Source organism: Trachypithecus francoisi, unplaced genomic scaffold (genome assembly GCF_009764315.1).
Source record: "Trachypithecus francoisi isolate TF-2019V2 unplaced genomic scaffold, Tfra_2.0 Lachesis_group17, whole genome shotgun sequence".
NCBI lineage: Eukaryota > Metazoa > Chordata > Mammalia > Primates > Cercopithecidae > Trachypithecus > Trachypithecus francoisi.
This window is the reverse complement of record NW_022681462.1, coordinates 102,625,028-102,641,664: the sequence shown is the minus strand read 5'-3', so window position 1 is coordinate 102,641,664 and position 16,637 is coordinate 102,625,028.

Below are 16,637 nucleotides of genomic sequence, written 5' to 3'. Positions count from 1 at the left end.
ATAAATGCTTTACGATTGTTATTTAGGTATTAACTTTCATTATATCTAGAAAAGACGGGGAAACAATAAGAACATACTGTCTTGGTTGAGCATCCAAGAAGGTTAAATGAGTTATGGGAATTCATTTGGGAGCCAAGACATTGCACACGTTTATTTATCAGTCATCCAATCATGTATTTTGCGTGTCCATCAGTTGTTCTTGGCCAAAAGAGGAGAATCAATGAGCCGCTGCAGATGCAGACACAGCAGCCCCTTGCAGGGACAAGTCTGGAGTATGAGCATTGAAGAGGATGCACCAGCCCTGTAGCCTAGGAAATGGCAGGCACGTACAAGAGCCCAGGTTGTTGCCATGTTTGTTTTTGCACCTTGTCTATTTAAAGAGATTTGAGAAATAAATACCTAAGCCATTTTTTTATTATATGATAAAGGAGTAGGGTGCCATAACAATTTGTGGGAGGAAAAATTTGTTTTAAAATGGGTCAGCTGAAATATCACCTAATTGTATTGGCAGCTGAGACCCTTGACTATTGGTTCACATACCTGGCAAACACATGTTGGCGTGGAACTCTCCACTTCTTTCTTGCAGTAGTAAGGTATTAAGCTCAACATGGCATCAGAGCTATTTGCACTCCCCTCCTCTGTCTGTGTTTGCCAAGGGATCTATTAACCCTAATTTTCCTCCTCTTTCTCTTTCCAGAGCCTTCTCCATCTTCCTAACACTTTTTTATTTGCAGTCCAGCGCACCCACTGTTGTGGTTTTAAAAATATATTCACATATTTTAGGATACTCTTGTTTCAAGAGGTAGAGTTTAATTCCCCTCTTCTTGAGTGTGGGATGGACTTGTTTCTAGCAAAAGAAAGAGGAACGATTGTGTCTGACTTTGGAGATAGGTCGTAAAATTTTCATCAGCTTCCTGCTTCATCTCCCTCTGGTATGTGCTTGTCTCTGCATCTCTTCCATCTCTGTCTGTCTCTCTCTCTCTTCTCTCTCTTTTTTTCTCTCTCTGTCTCTTCTCTCTCTGTCTGCCTTTCTCTTTCTGTCTTTCTGTTTCACTTACTTTCTTTGTCTCACTCTCTGGCTTTCTCTTTCCCTCCCATTTTTATCACTTGATTCATGGAAGCCAGTTGCCCTGTGGAGAGGCTCACATGCCAAACAACTGAAGCCTCCAGCCTCCAGCCATATGAATTAACTCCTTGGAATCACAGGTAAAGCCTTCATGGGACTGCAGCCTTAGCTGACTGCTTGACTCAGCCTGTGAAACACTCTGAGCCAGAGCACCTGCTAAGTCATTCCCTGACTCTTGGCTCTCAGGCATAGTGTGTTGTTTTGAGCTGCTAAGATTTGGGATAATTGGTTATGGGACTGTAGGTAACCAATATGTCTTTTCATATAATTTTACTACCCCTCTGACAGAACAGCTTTTATCTAGATCACTAGTAGATCTAACCTGGCCCCTGAATTTGTAAATGAAGCTCCAATGATTGAGCTCCTGAAACCAGAATTCAGTGTTCTCACGAACACCAAAAAGATTGGCTCAAAAACCTTAGCTTGTCCTTCTCGCACTGGCTGTACTTCCTAGGAACAACCTATCTACTACCTTATCTCAAGCAAACGTTCTTTAGAGGAAGTATAGGAATCTGTCAGGGATTTTCAGAGGAGAATAGGCCTTGCTTGCTGAGAGCTGAGATGCTATTTCACTTCATGGCTGTGACACCTGCTGTTCATTTTAACTTCCCTTCTTTCTTCCTGGCTACTGCCAAGCCTCTAGTCAACCCACTGCCAAGTCTGATCCATTCTGCCTCCATGTTAGCTCCCACATTGGTCCTCTCCTATCCATTGCTGTATCTTTAGTGTATATCTTCATTCCTCTGACCAATAACTTTTGCAGGGTATCTTTAGTCATAGCATTTCCCTCTTCTCTTCAATTCCTCATGCACAGAGCTGCTACTTACCCACTGAAAGTAATGCCATGGACTATGTGACTTTCAGAGGCATTCATTTTATTCCAAATTGCCCACAGTTAAGGTCTAGTTCTTTATCTGAAGCAGGGGATTTTATCTTCACAAGAACTCGGAGTTTCTTTATCTATACACCTCACCTGTTTCACATAGAATTTTTCTTTACTCCCATCCCAGCATGTCCAAATTCTCTCTTCAGACCAAATGCGTGTTGTTTTCAGCAGCTAAATGTTGTGGTTACTCACTATTGAATGGCTATAGATAAATAGTACACTTTCAACCTCGTCTTTTAACAGAGCTTCACTGTCCCTTTGGTAATTCTTAAGTTTATGTTAACATGATTCCCATAAACAATTATAACATACACTATGGCTCTTAGAAAATGATGAGCAACATAATTCTTTGTTGCTGTATCTCAGATATATGACATTAGGGAAATCATTAAAATATATTGGTCTCAGATCTGCAAATTCAAATTTTTGGATTATGATTACTGAGGTCCTCAGTCCTTTCTAACTTTCATATATCCCAATCCTATGTGCTTCTAATAGTGCCAAGTGCAAAGGAAAAAAATTAAAAATATCAAGTATTTGAAATCTTATCAGTCAATCAATGAGTATTTATTGAGTAACTACTATGTGTCCAAAATTTTGCCCACAGGCAATGAATCTTAAAACTCCCTCATGTGTCATAGATCATTTTGCTGAAGCTATTCATATTTTAAAATTTCCCCGTATGTCTTGCCTTTTTACAGCTATTTTTATACTGATAATACTTTAAATAACTTCTATCTAGAGAGAGGAAAAAGCATCCATACAAAGGCTGTGCACGTGTGTTATCGGTTGTTGGTAGTTGTGAAAGCGTAGCTGGATATGGGAGACTGATGAAGTCTATTAGGTAGGGCAGGCTTCATGGGCATGCAATCTGGGCAGTCACATAAGGACCCAGGCCCAGAAGGAAACCACACTTAGCTCAATGCTCTGCTGTTGTTGATCTTGAAATTCATAATAAGAACAAGAAACCCACATTTTCAGGTACACTCAGCTCCTGCTATGGTCTGAATGTTTATATCCCCCAAAATGCGTATGTTGAAATTCTAATCCTCATAATGATGGCATTACAAAGTAGGGCCTTTGGGAGGTGGTTAGGTCATCAGGGCAGAGTCCTCATGGATGGGATTAGAGCCCCTAGAAAAGAGGCTCCAGAGAGCTCCCTTGCCCCTTTCATCACACAAGGACACAGCAAGGAGGTGTCTCCTCAGACACTGGATTGACTGGGACCTTGATCTTGAACTTCCCTGCCTCCAGAATGATGAGAAGTAAATTTCTGCTGTTTATAACCCACCCAGTTCATGGGATTTTGTTATAGCAGCTGAAAGGACTAAGACAGCCTCACAAAGTATGTACCCAGTCATGTACTCAAGTGATTTAGATGTGCTCCTCACTCCCTCCCCTGCTGGTTAACAATCAGTAGAGAGGAAGATGTTGTCCTGGGGTTGCTGTCAGAAGAAGACCCTGAGATAAGAGTTTGTGTGTCAATGATTTATAAAGAAGTTGCTTCCAAGGAAAACAAATGAGAAACTGGGGGGAAAAAGACAGGAAAGGGAAAGAAACAAGGCCAGTGTGCAATTTTAGGCAACGTGCCCAGAGGGTTGCTTCAGTCCAGCCTAGAAGGGAGTGTGGGTGTAAGTTGGGCTTCTGGTGTTTGAACCTGAGGTGAGGCAGTTGCGCTTCTGTGTTCCCTTATGCTTGGGTGCAGGAACTGGGAATGGGTGTGGGGCCCTCCAAGAATGTCCCCTTCCCCGCACCTGTAGTCAATGAGACTCCATGATATCGTTTAAATATTTGACCCTTCCAAATCTCATGTTGGAATTTATTCCCTGATGTTAGAGGTGAGACATAATGGAAGGTGTTTGGTCATGGGGATGGACGCCTTGTGACTAGATTAACGTCCTCTGAGAACACTGAATGAGTTCTTGCTTTACTAGTTCCCACGGGAGTTGTTTGTTAGAAGAGCCTGCACCTTCTCCTTCTCTGTCTTGCTTCCTCTCTTACCATGTGGTCTCTGCACATGCAGGCTCCCCTTCCTCTCCCACCATGACTGGAAGCTTGCTGAAGACCTCACCAGAAGCAGATGGTGACCCTGTGCTTTTTGGATAACCTACAGAATTATGAGCCAAATAAATATCCTTAATTTGTAAATTACCCGGCCTCAGGTATTCCTTCATAGCAACACAAAGGTACTAAGGCCCTTGGTAGCTAAAGTCAGTCCTCAGTAAAGAGTTGCAGGTACAGACCTTGCATTCAGAAGCACCCTGAAACTGGGAAAGGCAAATACTAAAGCAGTGAGAGGGACTTAAGAGAATTTGTGCAGAGCACTGGCAGTGTTGGTCACAGTGGCCAAGCACCCTGAAACCAACAAACAGAAACCAATAAACAATGTCTGCTATTCCTGAGAAAGCTTAGCTGCAACTTCAGGTCTAGGACTCCCCAAAACCTTTAAGCAATGACAAAGAAGCAGATATGGCACGTTAACTAATTATTTCCTCTTTGCGCGGTGTTGTGCTATACATTATGAAAAATATGCAGAAGGATGAGACACGACTTCTGTTGTACTCCAAAAAGAAAAGGAAGAACTAAGGGATACAGACATCCATTTTTCATGAAACATTTAATATGAGCCAAACACTAGCACTAAACACTAAGGTTACAAGTGTGGTGCCATTTGGTCCTTGCTCTTAAGAATCAATGGTGTTGAGAATGAGCATCTGGCTGACTGACAGATGAACAACCCAGCCATTAAGGTTTTTAGGAGACACTTACAGGATCCATTCTGATGAAAGAGGAGAATATTTGTGTCTTTGTGTGCTCTTTGATGATGTTGGGCTGAATTTCTAAGGGGCATTTCAGGTAGATAAATATTAGCCAAAATATAGAGGCTTCCAGTCATTTTTCTACCAACTTTGTGGAGTAAGGTGCTGGTGAGGAAATTATAAGGAAGGGAGACAAGATATTTGCCCTTGTGGATCTTACAGTCTCATGGTGAGAAGTTGACAAATACACAGAGAAATGTCAAAATATGACACTCAGGGACAGAGATGTTTGCCAGGAACATCTCATGCCAATGAGGGAGAGGGCACCCTACATTCCACTATCTGCTTGAGGCAGATACAAAACTGGACAGGTAGAACCACAAAAGAAGACACTGTGAGTCAAGGCAAGGGACTTTATGATATTCTCTTGTGAGTTACGAAGAGCCACTGAAGAATGTTAAATACTAGATGGACATGATGACACTTGTATGTTAGATGCATTAGTCTTGCACTGTTAGTCTATTTGGGGAACACGCTTAGCTGTTATGGGCTTATCTGTAAGATGTGGTTGAGCCACTGAATCTCTGTGGCTCCTTTCATCTTTCCTAGTTTAAGAATCTCAGTTATGCAAGTTGAGGTGGCTTAGCCAGAGGAGTCTCTATAGACTAGTTACTCTGAAACTGGGGGGATCTCTTCTCTTCTCTCCCAGTGGAGATTAGGCAATGCGTGGAGATACTTTTGATTGTCATGAGATTGTTACTGGTGTCTAATGGGTAGAAATCAAAGATGCTGCTAAACATTTTACAATGAACATGCAGCCCACAAAACCAAGAATTATCTGATTCATGATGTCAGTAGTGCAATGCTGAGAAATGCTGCCACAGATTGATAAAATAGGAAGTAATTTTCTGAAGACAAGAGGGTTTTTTGTGACTAGCAGAAAGTGGAGGAAGTTAGAAACAATTTCTGTGGGAAATTTTTTAAGCATAGGCTGATGGCAACAGCTCTCAACTACAGCATTGCCAAACCTAACATGCAGAAAATTGAGGTGTGATTTAAGTGCATTGTAACTAAGAACAAAGCATGAGGTTTGTAGATTTAATGGTCTGTCTTTTATAATATCACTCTCACTTTTTTGGATTTTGCTGTTCTTTTTCTTTAACAGGAATAGAGGTTTGGAGCTAGTTGGACTAGGAGGTAGTTGGGCAAGGGTAGTTGGACTAGGAGGTGTGGAGCTAGTTGGGCTAGGAGGTAGCAGCCCAGTGAACATCACCTATTCCATGAAAACTATTGCTTTCTGACATTCACTTCCAGTCTCTTTCCTCATCCCAATTGCAAAAGAGAATCAAAATTAGCCAACAAATATTGAATAAATCTGTACATAAGCTCTAGGATTATAACTATAAATAAAACAGAGAAATTTAAAGCTATAAGAGAAACATATCCCTAAATCCCTGAGCAACTAGGATAAGAGCTATTCTGGATGTATCAAGGACATGTTAAATGGAATGCTTTAGGGAATAGAGATTGCATGGAGACAAGCAGGTTTTATGGAAAAAAGAAAAATGAGTTTGAAATTTAAAGCATATTTAGGATTTTGACATGAGAGCACTGAGGAAGATGTTCTTGATGAAAACACCCTAATTAAAAGCTTGAGAATGAGGGAAAGTAATCTTAAGGTACTTTGAATTATCGGAGTTATTTAGGAGACAAACCTGGAAGAATCCAGGAAAACATGGTAGAATGTGCACAGCACCTTGCTGTCTCTTAGGTTTTAAAAATTATCCCCATCAAATGTCACAATGACTTTGTTAACGTCTTTCTTGTGGCATTCTGCAGTACTGTGTGTCTTTGTAAGTTGTAAGCCATTTGCATTTCCTTTGCTCTTTGAACCTCCAATAATGAATCAAATTTACCAAATGATGACCATCCTTCCAGGGGCAGCAGAAATGGAGTTACAAAATCAGAAACAGGAGGGACTCACAAAGCTGAATCATACTATTTCTTGGCACTCTTGCTTGTCACATTGGGAGGTATTGGCAAAACCCCACAAGACAATAAATCTGCAACATCCAACTATTTAGCTCACATGGCATGCAATTCTTTAGGTATGTCACCTGACACACAGAGGATCAGGAAGCCTAGAAAGTGCATCTCCTGTCTTCAGTCCCAAACTTTGAAGTCAAATGGATCTGTTGACGTTTCTGTAAAAATGTTCAAATCTAATATCCTAGACTTACGGAAAAAAATTTCAAGAATAGTTTGTCATGTAAATCATCCAGTTCTTTCCCTGACCTGGGTAATTTTCTAGATTTTTTTTTTGTGAGTTTTGCTTTCTGATTTGTTTTCTTTGGATTTGTTTAAAAGTCTAGGGTCAATTCTTCTAAATGAGTAACCTAAATAGGATATAAAGTTTTTCTTGAACAATCATTAAACAATTACTTTTGTGTTTGAATAATTACCAGAAACTAGGTTAAAAAAAATCTGTAAGAAGTTCACTCCAAAGGCAAAGTAACACAAATTCAGATGAACTATCATGATTATATGTTGTCATTTTACAGTGAAATAGACATAAAACCTGTTACTTCTTGGTCCTGGCATTACATAAACAACCAAGGAAAAATAGATCAGGAAGATATAAGACATTTCATATCTCCAAACTGAGCTTCTCATCAAGGGAGACTGTTGTCTATAAACAATATTTTCAATGTTTTAGAATTTGAAGTGGACAGTCATACCCTTTCTTCATGTGATTCCTTCAAGATCCTCTTAGTTATTACTGTTAGACTTATTTTTCTGATGGAGAAAATGGAGATCAAAGAAGTTAAATAACATTTCATTGGGTCATATTTTCTTTCATATTAACATCTCTGAAATAAGTATTCATTGTGCAATTTTTCATTAGCAATCATGCCTTAGTGTATTGGCAGTACTGTCTTTGTAACAATTGTATATGTGCATCTCATAATTAATGGTATCTTTGAGTCAATGAAATACGCTAAATTTAAATTCAACTTTGGCTCCAAATTGTTTATTCTTTTGTTGACACTCTGTGGCCTCACGTGAGATTGGCTGAAAAAAAAAATGAACTAACCAATAACACCAAAATTTTGAGCACTGTGGATTTTTAGTTATAATTATAATACATACAATTCAAAATATATGAAATTAATTTTAGACCCTAAGCTTGTACTTTTTATAATGTAAAATAATGATGTGTTAAAAACACTTGTATTATATATATATATATTTTAAGTTTAGTTTAATTTCATAAACATTTCTCAAGAGCATATTTTGTGCAGGGCATATTGCTAGTCATTATGGGATCTATATAACTATGTAAAATTTAAAGTCTGGTCTTATGGGGGAAGATGATAGAATATGTACATTTATAAACTTCTTACTATATATGAGTTATTATGTTATAAACTTTTACATATTTTGACCCATTTAATCCCCATTTTGTAGATGAGTATACTGCGGCTCATGAAATTATAAAGATTTTCCTATGGTATCAGGAATAACAGTTGTCAAAGTAAAATTAAAACTAGGACTTCCAGCTCCTTAAAGCTTTTCTAATGCTATTATTTCATCCATAAAGCTAGTTTTTATATAAGATATAAAGGAGATACACTTTTACATTGATGGTCCATATGAAGAGGAGACACATTGGTTTCCATCAGGAGCTAGGAAATATACTCTCTCCTTCAATAAAATAGACATTGTCTTTACTTTGTGAGGAAGCAGCACTATGTTGGGGCTATTTCTCATGGGGCATTCTCATCTCACAAATGGAGTCTGAAATCAATAAAACGATTAGATTGTTGGCAAAGGAGGGGAGAGAAAGGCTAGTAGTGTTATTTGTTAATAATGATACTCTATTAAACTTGGGATTTTAAAAGTTGCTTGAGTTCTCTTCACTCATGAAAACAGTTCTATCCAAAGTGAGGAAGAAAATATAATTTATTCAATCCTAACCTGAGCCAGACACTGTATTTTGGGCATCACATTCTATGACCACGACAATTCTGAAGGTTATTTAACCCCTTAGTGTAAACATCCATGGATATTTTGAAATGTGAAACCTCTTGCCCAAGGTCACATACAAGTATTTCATTCCAGAGTGTGGGGTCTTTCTCCTACATCCTGTTAACCCCGTATCTGTGCATTGACCAGTAAGTGAACAATCTGAGGATACAGACTGCCATCCACTACTTAGGTTACTTACTCAGTTAAATCTTTGGAGTTTTGTCTGTGTTCTAACAGGGTTGAACGAACTGAATCTTTATAAACAGTAATCATAGGTTAGCATTTAATTGGTTATTATTGTTTTAAAAAGCTGTGTATCATTCTCTCTCATTTTTTAAACAATCATTGATAATTATTATTGTTGTCACTGTTATTATTTTGCAGATGATGAATATCAAATACATAAAACTGACATGAAGTACCCAAAGTCACACAGATATTAAGCAGTAAAATAAAGACAATTTTATACCCTTAGTTTTTTTCCCAGTGTTACTATGACTCTCAAACACTGAAAAAGTATTTTTCTTGAGCCCAGGGCTAGACAAATGGTGTTTAGTTACTTAGAATATTTAAAAATGTAGAGGATAAAATGATTCCGTTGAGATTTTGGCATTTTGAAAGCCAAAGAGTGGCTTATACATGTATGTTTTTTTATGTAGGATTGGGAGCAGTCTAGGAGAAAGTCAGACCTGTATTAGGGAGGTGGATGTTGGTATAACATCTCAGAGATAAGGAAACCAAACTCCAAAAGATGGAGACATTCTCAGCATCATAAGCCCAGTCATTAACAAAAGGAAAAACCCATGGTCCCTGGCTATCTCTGAGTCTTTGGTGTGTCATTAAAGACAGTACAATGAAGCAATTAAGACTTGAGTCCTAAAGTCAAACTAACTGTCCTCCTATCCTGGCTTCTTGTAAATGGCTTTGTGACCTTGGGCAATTTACTTGACATCTCTGTGCTTCAGTTTCATCATATGAAACAATGAAGACCATAATTTCACCTTCTCATAGGGTCATCGTGAGGACTAAATAAATCATTATAGGGAGCATGCTCCAGATGGTGCCTGACACAGTGTCAGGTCAAGAAGTGTGAACTGTTACTGTTCAACCTGCCGTAGCCTCTATTTGCTTGTCTGTAAAATGGGAATTGAGCTAATATTCTCACAAGATCTTAGTAGAAATCGTTCGAGAAAGGGGCATGAGTAATAGCATTTAATAGTTTTTGCTGTGGGTCCGGTCACTAAAGGTTTGTGAATATTATTTTAAAAAAGGAAAGAACCAGTGCAAGCATTCCCTCAATGAGCATTCAATAGACGCCCTTGACATATCAGGCAAAGTTTTCTACTAAAGATACAAACATAAATAAGACACAGATTCTGGTCCCCAGGGCTCACACAGACATGCAGAGACACATTTCTCAAATGCAGTGAGCATTTTCCTGGAAATTTTAAGAGAGGAAGAGAAAGGACAGTGCCTGGTAACCTTAGGGCATCAGTTTTCATTATGGACTTGTCTTAACTTAATCAGAGAGAAGATTAGTTTTCCTGTATCTAGCTTTGTCTTATCCAGTTTTGAGCCAGAGTGGGATGATGGAGTGTGCACTGGGGACCTGTGGCCTTGTCTTAGCCTTGGCTTGCTGTGCAGCATGGGGACATCACTTAACTTACTTAAGTCTCCTACTCCTCATCAGCAGCTGACACCATCTCTGATCCACCAATGACTGGCTGGAACCCACCCAGTCCCTGCAAGAATACAAAAGCCACAAGGAGGCCTTGGACTGAAATATCATTGGCTATTTCATTGGCGAAAGCAGAGCTTAACACAAGAGCCAGCTCATGAATGGTAGAAGTCACTGTATCATCTGATATGGGACTCTGTCCATCAGAGCATCAGTTTCTAGAGGAGTTCAGAGTCGACAGCTAAGTCTAGGGCAGAATTACTCCAGGTTTCTAGGAAAGTGGTGCTAGACAATTCTCCACAAGAGAAGAACTTGAACCTTGAACTTCTGATATGAGGATTAAAAATAACCTCCTTGCTTTTTCAACAGTTAATACATTTTATCTATCCCATCCACATGAGGTTTCCCACTTTTTAAAATCAGTTAAAATTATTTGTGAGGATTATTAAAATTATCTTTGTAGCTTGCAAATGCTTTAAAGACAGATCATATTTCAATGATCTTTGTGCAAATAGTAAGTTGATACCTGCTCATAGCATGTGCTGAGTGAATGGATAAATGAATGAAATAACACCTAAGTGGAGGAGTAAATGCGTGTGGGACAGCCTCCTGAATGTCCACCCAAAAAAGTTCTATTTATGGGGAAATGGTAGTAATATCTGGTGGCCAAAAACAGAAGTAAATGGCCCAGGACTTTATTCGAGTATTGAATATCCAAACAAGGTGGACAGTGATGGTCTCCAGGGCCCGCCCCCTCTCAGCCCACCCTGCCCCAGTCTCCCCATGTTGCTTCTCCTTTCCATCCAGATTTAGCTCCACTGCACATGCCCTGGAAACAGGCCCCTTCTCTGTCATCACTCCAGGTTAGCTGTGTCCCTCTAAATGAGACCAAGAGAGACAAGGAGCCTCATGTGAAAGGGACAGAAACCATGAGGAAGGAGTCAGGGAGCCCATTGTGGCTGAAACTCATGGGGAGTAGTGGGGGCTCTGGGAGAAAAGGGGAAGAGACCTTGGGGTCCTGTACCCACCACGGGCTGTCTGAGAGCCTGACTCCGGGTGGTGTGGGCAGGACCTCCATGTCCTGTGGACTGCAGGAAGGTTCTGCTGATGGACTAACTGGGGAGAGGGAGATCTTGATTCTATGCCAGCAAGGTGGCCTCAAAGTGGCTGCTTGCTCAGACTGAAGGTCACCCATCTTTTCAAAGCATGTCGTTCTCCATCACTCTGTGATTCTGCAGGCCTCTCTCGCCTCAGCCTCCTCCCTCAGGTTTAGGAAGGGTAAAAGTTCAGCTGCCAGCAGCCCCATGCCTCTGTAGCCACCCAAACATTGGTAGTTAGTCCCTCGGTAAATAAAGCTTACTGAATTATCCTATTGGGGGTATGTTTCCCATGAGAGCCCTAACTGACAGAGGTACACAGAACTTCATCTCCACACAGAGCTGCTTTATTTCTCCTTCCTCCTTTCCCTCTTCCCCTCTTACGCTCAGAGGTATCTTTGCTGCGTGGCCTTGGGCAAGTCTGCCCAGCCCTCAATTTCCTTACCTCCAAAGTAGAATTAACATCCTGCATTGTCATAGGCATCAAATGAGATAATTCATGTAGGGTATTTGGTATGGTCCCCTACAAATAATAGACACTGAATAAATTTCAGCCTTAAAAAAACTGTGATTTTGAAGTGGCTCATTCTTTTCACCCTAATAATAAGTGAAAATAGGTTCCATTTTGTACCGAGTGGAATTTTATAGCAAGACAGTAAAAGTAAAAGATGATAACTGTTTGTTTTTTTCCTAAAGCAAACGATTTAAGCATCACCCCACGTGAGTAACAGGAGCCTCTCAAGCAATCCCCCACCTCTTCTACCTGCCTTGATTCTAGAAAACAGAACAGTACTGTTCAAAGATTCCTCTGAACTACACCATTCAAGCAGGTTTTATGAGAGATTATATAGCTCTGTAAAGAACTTGATAAAACATGACAACAGGCTGACTGATAACATCTTTATCAGTTTACTCAATAGAGTTATCTGAAAAATATGGGATTTAATTAGAATCTATTCTGCTTTTTATAAATGTAGACAGAGAGAGATGCCTGATAGCAACCCAGAAAAAAAGGGACTGCGCTCTGAACAGCACCTTTTCTCACTCTTCAAAGGCAAAGTAATTACAAGTTATTAGGACAGGAGTATCAGAGACCAAAGAAGAAAATGCAGAAACTTCTTACAAATGTGAATTATCTTTTTGCCTAAAAGGATCACAGAGGAATTCCTTAGGTGCCTCTCTGAAAGGCAAGAATGTGGTACAAGCTTACTCTAAAATTATTCAGAACGAAAGTGAAGACAATTATGACTTTGTAAACACAAGGCCTAGTAGGTGTTCCCATGAGCAATGAAGCACAGAGAAAGTTAATTTGGAAGTAAAGCTGTGTATGGAAGAGAGTATTTTGATTCTCCTGTTTTTTTTTTCTTTTTTCTTTTTTTTCCCCCTGCATTTGAGTAAGGGAAAGTGAGAGATTGTCATTAGAGATCCAAATCTCCAGTACTTGGCAGGTAGCAAATAATGTGACAGGGTCCCAAAGGATTTGGATGAAAAATGAATGAAAACTCATCTTCTTTGTTGCGTGTGAATTAGAGTCAGAATCGTACATTTTGTGCCCTAAATTTATTCCTTAGAAAGACCGCTGCTATGGTTGGCTCATAGTGTCTAGCATAATACTAACATGGAGCTCCCTTATGAAACTTGTTCTTAGAGCCTTTAATCAATAATTACTCCTTTTTTCTTTCTCTGACCAATTTAAAATATTTGCTTTTTGTTAAGAAAATAAAACAACCTTACCTTGTGGCAGGTTGGGGGAAAGGATTAAAAACTGTGGCTTTTTCTGAGTCACTTTTGCTGCTACTCAAAAGTAGCCACTTCCACCTTTGTTAATTCTTTGCTCCCTTTTCTGGTCTTATTCTCCTTCGAAAGCCTCAGGTCTTGGTTCTCATTCCTCTCTGTATACGGTGGGGATTCACACGGGCATTCGGTTTTCCTGTTCAAGCACCTGATTCACCTTCTGGTACCATAAACTAGTGCTGACTAGACAAAGCGTATGCTATTCATTAGGAGCAGGATGGTAAAAATAACTTGAATATAAATCTGAATTTCTCTCTGTTCCACATTACTTCTTAGGTTCTTGGCTTGCCTCTCTTTGTGAAAGTTCACAGTGCCTCTCATCTCAGTTTAAATGATTATCTGATGCTTCTAAACAACACACAACAAGTCATTCTTACTGAAAGTGATGGCCTTCCCAAGCCACACCCTGGCTCTCTCTGGCTGGTTTTCAGTTCTACTTAGCAGGTCCTTTCCCAGACATGGCAGGAAATTGCCCTCCTGAGAGGATTATGAAGGGCAAGTTGCCCAGCAGGTGAGTAGCTGGAACACTGAGTAATGGCAGTGGCCATGCTAGGGAACAGGACCATGCAGAGAAGTAAGAAGCTATGTTCCGAGCGCGTTGGCTCACGCCTGTAATCCCAGCACTTTGGGAGGCCGAGACAGGCGGATCATGAGGTCAGGAGATCGAGACCATCCTGGCTAACACGGTGAAACTCTGTCTCTACTAAAATACAAAAAAAAAAAAAAGTAGCCGGGCGTGGTGGCAGGTGCCTGTAGTCCCAGCTACTCGGGAGGCTGAGGCAGGAGATGGCGTGAACCCGGGAGGCGGAGCTTGCAGTGAGTCGAGATCTCGCCACTGCACTCCAGCCTGGGCGACAGAGAGAGATTCCATTTCAAAAAAACCAAAAAAAAAAAAAAAAAAAAAAAAAAAAAAAGAAGCTATGTTCTTGGTGATGATTAATGCTCAGAAAAGATGAAGTTCATCATATACCACTCCCTACACAACGCCTTGATCACAAGAGAAATTCTGGGTTATGGTAACAATGATCAGTTATGCGGAGCCAGGTGTCCACGTACAGAATGTCACGCCATCTTCACAACACCGTGAGGGAGGAGCTATGATCAGTCCAACCGTACACATAAAAGATGGAACCCTGATGGGAGGTGACTTTCTTAAGGTCTCAGAGTTGGCAAATGATGAAGCCAGAAATACACAGCTTTTATATACTTATAATGTTACCTACATGGAAATAGTGTACCAGATATATACTGTATCTAGTATTAAAAGATGTTCCAAGCTTAAATTGTACCTCCTCTACCTCACCCTGGAATCAGCCATGAAATGCGTTTTTGAAAAAGTGTTCTATTGCTTTCCCAGAACTCTATTACTACAATGGATTTTGTTCAGAACCATGTTTGTAAGGTTTGGTTCATTTCCAGTTTTAGGAAAATTTAATTTTTATTTTATTTTATTTTATTTTTGAGACGGAGTCTCGCTCTGTTGCCCGGGCTGGAGTGCTGTGGCCGGATCTCAGCTCACTGCAAGCTCCGCCTCCTGGGTTTAGGCCATTCTCCTGCCTCAGCCTCCCGAGTAGCTGGGACTACAGGCGCCCGCCACCTCGCCCGGCTAATTTTTTGTATTTTTAGTAGAGACGGGGTTTCACCGTGTTAGACAGGATGGTCTCGATCTCCTGACCTCGTGATCCACCCGTCTCGGCCTCCCAAAGTGCTGGGATTACAGGCTTGAGCCACCGCGCCCGGCCGAAAATTTAATTTTTTAAATCTCTCTGACTAGAGTCTATATGGTGAAATGTACCTGTGTTACTCCATAAAGAACATAATAAACCATTTTCAGTTTCCAAAGATTCTGCCCAAGGAATTGAATAAAATTTAAAGCCAGAACAACAAAAAAGACTTGGTCCCCAAGATTTGAAGGATAGAATACTTACAGAACTAATTTAAGTTTAATTTGAATAAATTATATATTTTTCTCTGATATAAATTATTCCCCATTAGGAAGGCTGGACATGTGAGTATGTAAAAATGGACCTAATATTTTCAAGAATCACTTACCTGCCAAACACAGTGCTGAATACTGTACACTTGCTATCTTGATTTTTGTTCGCAAAATCCCCGTTTTATAAGTTAAAAAAAAATGAGGCTTCAAAGACTCTTACAAGGTGACCTAGTAAGCATTTGGTAAAGTTCTAATTTTAATTAAGGTCTAATGACCACAAAACTTTGCTTAAAAAGCAATATTTTTAAAAAGTTATTTTCTCATTCTTGAATGTATTTACCACATTGACAGAGAACACTTTAATCTTTTATTTCTAACACTGTCTATATTCATTGAAGGTGATGGCCACTGTCACTTTTCATTTTTTCATTTCTCTTTGTGGATCAGTTGGGTGAGTCGGGGAGGCTGTCTACCCATGGATTAGACTGTGCTGAATAGACTGGCATGAAACCAGAGATCAAAAGTAAAGAAAGTTTCCATGTGACACGATCCAGTCTATTTCCATAAAACTAAAGCAAAAAATAAGGCACAAACTTTACCTTACACATTGATATGGTTTAGCTGTGTCGCCACCCAAATCTCATCTTGAATTTTAGCTCCCATAATTCCCATGTGTCATGGGAGGGACCCAGTGGGAGGTAACTGAATCATCGTGGCAGGTCCTTCCCATGCTGTTCTCCTGATAGTGAGTAAGTCTCAGGAAAGCTGATGGTTTTATAAATGAGAGTTCCCCTACACACACTTTCTTGCCTGCCATCACATAAGACGTGCCTTTGCTCCTCCTTTGCCTTCCACTATGACTGTGAGGCCTCCCCAGCCATGTGAAATTGTGAGTTCATTAAACTTCTTTTCCTTTATAAATTACCCAGCCTCTGGTATGTCTTTTATTAACGGTGTGAGAACAGACTACACACATGGTGGATTTATCTGTACTTCTCTTGTCATACTGTGCTGCAGTGACAGCAAGATCAACTTTTATATATTTGTATACAAATGCAAAGAGAACAAAATAACAAAAGAAATAAGAGATTACTATACAATTCTGGAAGTTGAAAAGTGAATAAATAAGTCACAACTGGCTTAGCAAAGTAGAAAAGGAGAGTAGAGATATTTACCACTTAGAAGCAATTTTATTCCCATGATTGAAACTTGAAAAGGCTAAAAAACTGGAGACACAGAATTTCTATGAACACCTGCTTGTGGTATCGAGCTGAAACAGGAATATTGCTCAGAAGTCTACAAAAGGGGGAAATAACTTTCTTTGGGGCACAT